The sequence below is a fragment of the Aptenodytes forsteri genome, unplaced genomic scaffold, assembly GCF_000699145.1.
Source record: "Aptenodytes forsteri isolate BGI_AS27 unplaced genomic scaffold, ASM69914v1 Scaffold296, whole genome shotgun sequence".
NCBI classification, from domain to species: Eukaryota; Metazoa; Chordata; class Aves; order Sphenisciformes; family Spheniscidae; genus Aptenodytes; species Aptenodytes forsteri.
In genome coordinates, this window is record NW_008796181.1 from 772915 (window position 1) to 783925 (window position 11011).

Below are 11011 nucleotides of genomic sequence, written 5' to 3' on the forward strand. Positions count from 1 at the left end.
GGTAGGAATAAATTGCGGGGGAAAAAAAAAAAAATTCCTCCTCTTCCAGGCCGGTGAGAGTTCCCCCTGCTCGTGTCCTGCCTGCCCCGGAGCCCCCTGCACCCAAAAACAGACCCTTGATCCCAAGATCTTGCAGGAGCGAGCGGTAGCTCAGGGAAAGTGCCCGGGGTGCCAGGGCTGAAGAGGCACCTCAGCAGAATCAATTTCCAGGCCGTTTCAGGGTTAATAAGGTTTTCTCTATTGCCAGGGTTACGGGAATTGAACTCTCTCCAAGATTTATTTTAATTATAACTAAAAAAAAAACCGGCATTAGGGAGCACCAAAGGAATCTTAAGGGGAAGGAAGAGGAAGGGAAGATGCTGAAGTTGGGTCGTTCCCAAGACTTTGGGTCTGCAAGGTCCACTGACTCATCGGGAGAAAGGGCTGCGGCACGGACGCTGCGCGCCGGCAGAGCTCATGCGCACGGTGGTGAATTGCAGGTCAGCTCTCGCTAATTTGTCCGATGGGGAGTAAGGCTGAAAATATTTCTAAAACCATTTGCTTTTTCCTCTGGAGGGAGATAAGAGTAAATATGAATCATTCTTTTAAAAGTTTGAGAAGCGTTTTGTTCCAAGAAGAAATACGTATATTTTTTTTACAGTAAGAAGCTCACGGGAAACTTCAGGCGGCTTTTATAAGAGCTTGCAACCTTTCTGAAGCTGGAAACTTTTTTTATATATGTATAGCACTTGCGTAACAGGGTCTTAACTGTGAATGGGATTCCTAGGTGGAGTTGGAATAAACTGATTAATAGTATCATTCATGGTATTGTACCCCCTTCATATGTTTGCTATAAGTAAAGAGCAATACATCGCCAGGCATATAGTGGTTGCGATTTTAAACACGAGACACTTGGGGGAAAGTTACAGCTAACGCGTGCACCGACGGGCAATGCAATCGGTAAAGCCACAGAAAACGCTCAAGAAAATAATTGATGGAGCAAAAAGCAGCAAAAACAAGGTCACAAAGAGCTGCTGCTGGGCAGGTCTGTGGCATGGAAAAAGCAAGGTGGGTAACGTCACCCAGCTAGTCAAATCACGGACGGAAGATAAGAAGGAGACGTGTCTGTCAAAGGGATGGGTCAGGGATCGATCCCTGTTTATTCAGAAAAAAGCACTCACAAGTAGGGTTTGGTTTTTTTTTAATCTGGAGGCAGCGAGGACTGATTTTTGTCACTGAACGCTTGTGGGACAAACCGCTGAAGAGGCCACACAGGGTGCAAAAGGGAATGCAAAATAGGGGCCACAGGAGAAGTAAATGTCCTGGCCGTGGGCTGCAGCAGCTCGGGGTGCATTCGGAGCCTCAAGAGAAGAGGCAAATAATGGGTCAATATTTCCTATAAGGCTGCTTATTTCGTTTGAAAGCAAATAACGGGTCAGTATTTCTGTTTATTTTATTCGAGGAATAAGTTCTTAAACAGCTACCGAGTGGCTGAAGTATGGAGAAATGTGTGGGGCGATAAAATACGACCCAGTGTTTCACCGTACCAGCATCCCCATGATTAGCTAAAACAAGACATTTAGTTCGTGCCAAGAAAATACTACTCCTCGGGAGCAGGCGGCGTGGCTAACGTGGCGATCACTTGGGCCGCGTCCCTGCCCGAGCCGAAACGCTCCCTGGCAAACGCCGCTCCTATTTTTAATCGCTACGCTATGACGAGCCCCGTTTCTCAGTACCTGAACTTGTGCTTTGCAGGCAGAGACCTGGGAGCACGTTCACCACGCGGCTGCCGTCGCTTTTGAGGAGACGGGCCCAGGGCGCTTCGGCTGTTGTCCTGAAGCCGCCCAGTAAGGCGGGCGTAGCGTGGCCTTTTGCACGGGGACAGCGCGCTGCTTCGTGGCGCCGGCGATGCTGCGGAGAGCGAACCGACAGAGAGACACACCCGCGGCGATTTTTGCCCAGGGATAAATGATACCCTGAATTTTCATTTATTAAATACCAGGGTTGCAGTCCGTCTTGCTTACATTGTTTCACAGGGAGATGTTTACCCTCCTGAAAAGCTAAAATGTTTTCTCCACTTGCAACATAAAAGCCCAGGAGTGAGTATTGTCACTGGAGATAATGTTACAGCCTCAGCAAGATGACACTTAAAAACTTCGTCAGCCTCCAAGAATTTCGGAAATAGCGATGAACGAAGGTAGCGAGTGTTAAGAGCAGGCAGTGCTTGCAAGAAGTGCCCTTACAACCGGCGTTTTCAAGAGCTTTTTTCTGTTTCCAGTTATCATTAGAGCTGCACAGCTCAGACCATTTTTAAATAATTATACTTAACAGTTAAAAAACCCTCCCGCGCTAAAATAAATTTTAGCTAAGATGGTTTTATGCTTTGCAGCCTCATATGACACTCAGTCTTTCTCGTGTGACTGTTGTAACAAGTCAAATTCATGTATTTTGATACTCCGCACGTGATAAAGACACTTGGATCGCTTAAGCCTGTACAAAACTGCAGTGCTCGCATGTCATTTATCTTAAAATCCTATTGTAGCTCTCGTGAAATGTAATTTCTTCAGTGAATGGAAATTTATACTGACAGAGGCGTTATAAAACATGGAAGATACTGGGGGAAGGGGACCCAACGTTTCCTTTATCTCTTCATGTATTCACTAATGGGGATTTATTTTTCAGCTCGCCGTCGGTGCATTGCAGGTTACAGAGCTCTGATGCAATTAAAGGGACCCGTTTCCAGTTGTCTTAAGCAAAACTTGCATTACTTGCAACAGGTGAGAAATGTGTGCTGAGGCACCCAGGGAGAAAACTGGTTCACAGGCTGCAGTTTCCGTATCAGTTCCTAAAGCCGCTTGTAGGAAATCACTCAGCCTGAAGAAACTCCTGGGATCTCAGCCTCTACCTTCCCATTTCAAAATGCATGGGTAAGAAAAAACAATTTATATTCATAAGCTTGAGTAAATAAATTGTCACTTTAACTCACATTTTATTGTAATTAAGCGCTTCCCAGTAATAATCAACCCACACTATGAAGCGGTTTCTTAATATAACAGTAAGCTAAGTTCTCGGTTGTGAGCAGAATTAGGAAGCTTTTAAAAGTACAGACCGATTAATACAGCGGGGCAGTGTTGCACGATTCTCAACATGTGGAGAAAAGGTGGTTTTGCTAAAGAGCTTTATCCTTATTTTCAAGAGATGCCGTTGCTGTGCGGTCGGTATCTCACCTGCAGAATTTTCCAATAGGATTTATACCCAGTGTTAGCCTAACTCTAAAGGGAGCAGAGCTGAGGCGGATTTAAACCTTCCCCAGCTTTCTAAGGACTCGCTGCTGTCACCTCTCCATAATGCAGCTACAATTAACTTTGCTGGAATTTCTATATTTGAAGCAGCTTTAAATTAGAGCCTGAACTTCCAGACGTGTATGCAGATGGTCTTTGCTACTGTCTGTACGAGCCCTTGGTTTTCGCACTAAAAAAGCCCACCCACGTTGACAAATTTGCCCTTTGCGGTCTGGCTTCAGTGCGTCCGGTAAAAATAGCAGGTGATACGGCAGACAGAATGGGCCCTAAACTATATGAAGGTATTTTTTGATAGCTTTTCTTAGCTCCAGACTAAAGAGCAAGGCATCAGATGTTGACAGATTAGGGGGGAATATACCAAGCAAAGGGATCTGTTACCAAGATGCCCATAAACCGGCAGTTTTGCCGTCCTCCAGAATTTGAACTTTTCCCTTGGTTTTCAGTTGTATTTTGATTAAAGTGTAAATACCAGCAACTGGCATGTGTCAGCTGGTGTCAGAGCTGCATGCCAAAGCTTTGTTGAGGTTGGATATCTAGCATCGCTTTACTCGTCCGTGAATTTTGTTAGAAATTCTGGGGCATAGGTCATTATTTTTACCACTGTAACCACCAGAGTTGTATAATTATTTCCCTTTAAATCCGGGAGAACTTGTCTGACCTATTGGGCGGGGAACTTAATTGCAAGAAGGCTCCGGAGGACGGTCAGCGCTGGATGGTAGCTGTACCGTTAGCATGTTACCCCTCCCCAAAAAGGAGAATCCAGGTTCTAATCCATACCCTCAAGTCACGTCAGCTCGCTGGGAACCAAAGCACGCCCACGCTTGAGTTGGAGACTTCTGTGCTCAGACAAGGAGGATTACGGACATCATATGACTAATTCTGCAATGACGGTATATGCTTAATTGGTAAAGGACTGCGTTTTCTGTCTTTTTTTAACCCAGGACATAGCATCAAAGGTCTGCCTGATGTTTGAGGTTCCTTTCAGGTATTTTCTTCATTGAGATTCACTGTACTTAAGGTTACTGTGGCTGCCAGCTTTGTCTTATGCCCTTGAGCACTACTACGCTTTTTAGTGATGAGAAACCAGCATTCAAATTGCCCTGAAACTCCAGGCTGTGCTGGTCTCACAGCTCGCAGAGGGACTTCCCTGAACCTCAGGTACAAAAGCTCTGGCTGTTGCAAAAGCTGCTGGCCAGGAGTCAGGAAAAGCGGAGTATTTCTGTAAGCAAGCGGACTGCGGTACCGAACTTTAGATATTCATTTTGATGTCCTGCTTTCGAGCTCTCTGCCTTGGTTTCCCTGTAAAATACAAATACAGCATGGGTGATGCTTAGCTCATAAAAAAAGTAAGTATCTCTCTAACTTCCAAGACTGCATGTTGCAGCGAGTTGAAGTCAATGCATCTTAAATTCGGTGGTAGGAAGATGTTTCTACACGCTGATGGTACTTAACCATTCAAACAGGTTACCAAATGCCACGGCAGCAAAATCCCTTCCGCTTGAAATGTTTAAGACTGCCTGGATGCCTGTCACGAAAATGTGCTCCCAAACTGGTGGTAGCAACACCGGAATCACTGTTTGGTGACAATCCTGGTGACTGTGACAGCCTCCAGTAATGGGAATCTATTAATCTCTTGCTCTGTGCCCATAAGACACTCTGTCCTCCTTCCATTAAAAGCTGAAGGCAAATAAATACAGGTCCCATCATCAGATCATTTTGCCTGCACGGAGGTTATCTGCAAAGCCTCTATGTGAGATAGACAAGCAGAAGGGCAAAAGAAAATCTTCCTGTCCTCAGTGTAAGGCTAGCCGGAGTGCAACGCTGTGAGTTTGGGGCTCGGGAGCTGCCGAGTCGCCCTGGTCATTCCGCTTTGCTTTGCACAGCAGCTGACATTGCTGACACCAGGTGGGGGTGGCAGGCGGAGGGCAAGGTGTTAAATCTCCTCTGTGCTTGGAGTGTGTTTGGACCAGGTTAGGGCAGCCTTAAGTGCTGCACTCTTGGGTGGCTGCCAGCAGATCCCACGGGGTTTTGCAACACCTAAGAAAGAGCCTGAGCCTGGGAATACAACAACCCTTGAATCTTCAGAGTGAGAACAGCACGTTCAGTCACTGCCCTTAGACTTCCCTAACCCTATCTGTTTAGGTTACCATCCTCTGTAAAAGAAGATAGTAGGTATTTACCCATGTTGTCTTCAGCTGTTGATGTTTCACCTGAAAATGCAGTGCAGGTGTTTTAAAGTCTATATGGTGGCTACAGCAGCCTGGAGCCAAGGCCTGTCATCTCTCCAGCTCCCGTGCCTTCCTCCCTCCCCAGGTGTTTAGGTGGCAGAAGAACATCTTTCAAATTCCAATTTTTTATTTAAAAAGCTAGACTCAGGGGTTTTAAACTGGTTGCAATTAAGCTTTAACAACAGGAAGGTTCATACGGAGGTGCTGTGTCTCTCTTTGAAATGGCTCTGCCTTAGAAAAGCATCTGTATCCCTCCTGCAGCCAGCTGGACCGTGCTGGAGGGTTTATTTCACTACTCCTACCTGTGGCCTTGTGCCTCCCGACACACTCAAGGCAGGTATGGAAGGACCAATAAAATATGTCCTGGAGTGTTTGGTGTATTTTTAGAGTTTGTCCCAGATTATTGGCCTTTGTCCCAGATTTCGGTGGTTAGGGTATAAGAATGCCCAGTGGGGCTGAGTGCTTCCTGCATTGCTCTCAGGAAGGCTTTAATCAGGAAAAATACCCTCTCAAAGAAGGCAAATAATTAAGGTTTTGTGGCAAATACTCTATTGCCATTAGCAGGAGGTGATAAACACTCAAGACCACAGTATAAATAGAGCAAGGCAGACGCACTAAGCTTTAAAGTGCAGCATTATTGTGTTACATGGTATTGAGTAATGAATTGGGCATCACCAGCAAGGTAGTTTTCCTTTTGTCTTTATTGGGACCAGAGGTTGTTTTCACACCATAAAGTGTCTGTTTCTGCTGCTCGTCATGGGGGAATGCTGGTACAAATTGCCTGGAGGAAACTTGTTTCCACACGCTGGCAGCTGGCAATGTGCAAGCGGGGAGCTAATGTTGGAGGGGATCTTCAGGTGTCATCCAGTCCTTCCTCCTCCCTTTGGCAGTGTTTATTCGACCTGTGTCATTCCTGAGAAATGCTCATCCGACCTCTTCCTGCAGTGCTGGGCACTGCATGGTGCTCCAGGCTCCCAGGGCTTCACAAGCTTTGCCTGCAGAACATTTTCCCTCCTGCATAACCTCAGCCTTCCTTGCTGCAGTTTGGTCCTTACTGAGCACATGGGGGACGGATTGCTCCTTTTCTCTCTGCTCCAGCTTTTACACATTGGAAGATTGTCTCTCTTCAGTCTACCAAAGCCAAAACAGGCCAATTCATTTGTCCCTTCCTCGTATTTCTGGCTGTGCAGCACGACCCTTGCTCCAACCCTTGGGCTGCTTAGCCATATCTCAGGGGCTGAACTCCCCTGAGAATCATAGCATCATAGAATAGTTTGGGTTGGAAGGGACCTTTAAAGGTCATCTAGTCCAACCCCCCTGCAATGAGCAGGGACATCTTCAACTAGATCAGGTTGCTCAGAGCCCCGTCCAACCTGACCTTGAAGGTTTCCAGGGATGGGGCATCCACCACCTCCCTGGGCAACCTCTGCCAGTGTTTCACCACCCTCAGTGTAAAAAATTTCTTCCTTATATCTAGTCTGAATCTACCCTCTTTTACTTTAAAACCATGACCCCTTGTCCTATCGCTACAGGCCCTTGGGCCTCATGACATTCACCATAGCTGACATGGTTGATGTAGTCCTAGACTCCCCATGCCGCCATCTCTGGCATGCTCTCCTCAGCTCTGGGGACTTTCTCGGCTCAGCCCTCCCAGTTACACTGCAGGTCTTTGGGATGCTGAAGGGCTCCCTTATGGGTTCATCCAAGCAATTTCTGGGTTTCATGGGCTTCTACCTTGGTCTTGCCTCTTTACCCTCCTATCAACTACTTCTTGCCCAGCTGCCCTAATGCCGTTTCTCAGACTATTTCCTTAGCTTCATAGCATGGGACATACCACATGTCATAAAAAGTACAAAGTATAAAAACTATTCTGTTAAGAATCCAACCACTGGTCCATCAATTTTGTAGAGAGACAGGAGGGACACATTGCCAATACAGATGCAGGTAAAGTCCTGCTGCACTTGGTCATGCCTGTGGGAAGAACCTGCTTTCTTTCCCAGCACTCCTTGGTGTTCAACTCTTGGACATTTTGGCATATTATCAGTGATAAATGTATTCACAAGTGAGAGCAGCCAGCCTTGCAGGCTGTGATGTCAGGGTATTGTAGGTTCCTGCCACGGGCAGTGCCTCTCCGTGGATTTCAGAAGAATGACACAGAAATATTTGTTGTAAAAGCCTCAATTTTTTATCTATTTGTAGGTGTCTGTGTCCCCTAAATTGGGATTAGGTCCTTTGGAAAGAAGGCTGCACTTCATGTCTTGACTTTCCTGGCCCCATATCCACTCAGACTCTCTTGCTCCCAAAGGCCACTGATCTTGTCCTTTATTTTTGCCACCAAATGCCACTCATCTGTGTTGAGAAGCAGGAACTGGCAGCAGGGAAATTATCAATAATCCAGCAAGCACCTGATCTGTTTCCCATTTTTTGTGGCCTATCCATGCTGTGGGATAGTGCACAGACCCTTAATTATTCACCTGCAATAGTTTAAATGGTTGCAAGTGGCTACTAACACCAGATTTGAAAAGAATTCAATACTAATGGAGGGAGAAGAAAGATTTTAAAAAAACCAAGGATGGCATGGGACAAGGATGAGAAGGGTGAAGGACATATGGCAGAGGTACTGGTTGGGGGTATTCCGGTGGCCTGGGTTCCAGCTCAAGCTTCTGCAGGATCTCTGATAGGCTTTGCTTTACTTATCTCTTAAGTCCTGATCAGAATGGGAACAACAGGCTTTATCCACAGAAGTAATTAAAATGTTGCACTCCCTGGCAGGGGAGTTAAAATCAATTTCTCAAATACAAGATGAGGAGCAATTGGCCAGGCTGCTGCCGTGCGGAAAAACATCCGGGGCTGCGATGCTTGGGAGCACATCAGAAATGCAGCACTGCAAAAATCCGGCAGCCCTCCCGGGATGCCTGTTCAGAGGAGCACACTGCAGAAGGCATGGGATCAGGAGACGCTTTCCAGTGCTATGGGTGGTTCAGCACAGGGATATATTCCCCTGGGCTGTTGTGGAATTGTCACTGCAGGAAGATACTAGACAAAGGGATAGTTGAGGTATTGTTGATTGTACCTGGGGCCTCTTGCAGGGCTTTATCCAACTTTCTTTTCCTATTTCTTCCAGTTGCTGTTGAAACCATTGGAATTCAGCACTTCAGCGTTTGGGAAGACACAATAGCAATCCCCTGTTTGCAATCAAGGAGATTGCAAGAGCAATCCCATGCATATTTACCTGGTGTGCAGCTCCTAGAGTTGTAGGGGTACAAAAACAAGCTAAGAAATAAGCGTGCTGTAACTGTAGAAGTTGGTTATTCTAAAGCATTAAAAATCCAGCCTTTCTTTGGCAAGGAAACGCTGCACATGAGCGGAGCTTTTCCGTGTGAAATATTGTAAAGAAATCTCAGTTATGTTTAGCGTTAGAGAGGCGCAAAGGAAATCTCATTAGAACACACCGACAATGATCTGTTATAAAGGGAACAGGAGAAGTTCGTGAGCTCTCGGAAAAATAGAGTGCATCTTTGTTCTGCCCCTGTCCTCACTGTCTGCTGCTACTCTAGGACACAGATTTCTTGAGAGAAGGATCTGTGCCTTCTTGCTCAGTTAGCTCTTATACATCACGTTTTATTTGCTAGGAGACTTGAACGATGAGCAGCGAACACTCTTGTTCCTGTTTTAAACGCATGGAAACTGCAGTACAGAGAAATAAAATGACTTGCACAGGGTCACAGAGCAATATTGTAGCAGGGCTAGGACCAGAACCCAGCTCCCTTGCTCCCAAACCCGTGTGCCAGCCTTAAGCTCCTCACTGACCCTTAATTTTAATCACCTTCCAAGGAAGTCTGTTGGCCTCTTCCAGTTGACTTCCGTGGGAGTAATGCCAGGTATTAAATGAAGTCACTGGGAATATCAATGCAAAAGAAGCCAATATTAGTTGCAAAGAAAGAACTGATGGAAGGGAAAAAATAGATTTTACAAAAAAAGGAATAAGTTCTAGTGCCGCTTCCATAATATCATTCCCCCTTTAATTTGTGCCTGGTCAAAATTAAAAAAAAATAGATTGCTAATATTAATAGATGAAATGAATCTTGAATTTTATAATAGTGGAGGAAATGAAAGGACCAAAGTAATATTGTGTTGTTAACTGAGATTTTAATAATGATTCTTTCCTCAGTTGGTGCATTTATTCCACAGAAAGTAAATCATTAATGAAGAGGGGGGGAAAACAGTTTTATGGTGATGGATTTTTGAAAGAAAAGTTTAATTTTGCTTAACTTCTAGAAACTCTGAAATGTGCCTGCAGCTCCAAAACTAAAAGACAAACACCTCAAAACCAGCCCACAACGCTGGGGTTTAGCCGAGTGGCTAACGCTGCCTGGGGTAGGATGGAGCGGTGCCTGTGGCTCCTCCCCGGGAGAGCTGAGGTGAGTGGGAAGAGGTAGGTTAGAGATGTTGTTTTTGATGGAGGGAGGAAGGTTTGAAGGTTTGCTGTTGGTTGCTGCATTCTCATAGCTATTTCTGAATGGCATCTGGAGAGCAGTGAAGACACCATCCTTACCCTAAACCAAAGGAGACCAAACTGGGCTCTTCCTACGGTTTCTGTGGGCTTTTGCAAGATCTGCTTCCACCATGTCCTCTGCAGGGGATGGGTGCACTCAAACCACTCTCAGTGCTGTGAGGGTGTTTGACTTCCCAGGTGAAGAAAGAGGCCACCAAGGCTAGCGTGTCCAACGGTGGCTCTTGACCTACCCACTGCTATCCGCTGACCTACCCACCCACTCTCTTCAACCACCTCCAAGGGGTCCCAAAAAAAGGGCTCCCTGGAGCAGCAGCCCATTTCACACCAAGTCCCCTGGTTCGAAATGTAGAGCATAGGGAGGATCGTGGTCTCACAGTGGTGGAGAAGAAAAGCATCTCTGTAGCTGAGATTTGGTGCCTAAGAGAAAGCAAATATGGAACATACATGCTTGTGTGTGCATGCAAGAGATGGGGTAAAGACAGAATTCCCCCGATTCCTTAATGAGCACAGCAACCCCAACGATGAATATAGAAATCTGCAAATTAAACGACATTTTTGTATTTAAATTATCAAATCAATAAAGAGAAGTAAACATTAAACAACATTATATGAGAGCCTGGAGTGTCACCACAAAAATTAAGACTATGTAATTAAAAGTACAATGCAATTTATTTTTATATCATTCTTCATTCAAATCAACAAATCTTATTACTTACCCAAAAATGTAAAGCAGGCTGCAAACTAATTCAAAAGATGAAGACAAAGTGGCTATTGAAAAACCTATGCTTCTTGGTCCCTTAGATCTGGCAGCAGTCATGATTTAATATTTTAACTATGGTAATAGGTTATACTGCTGAAGAAAAGTACATTAATTACTATGGGAAACCTAAAAAAAAACCTAATTAAGAAGAATAAAATCATTCTTATTGACTGGGAAAAATAAAACTATGTAAAGGGAAATGGGATGAAAAAACTGAAGACGTACA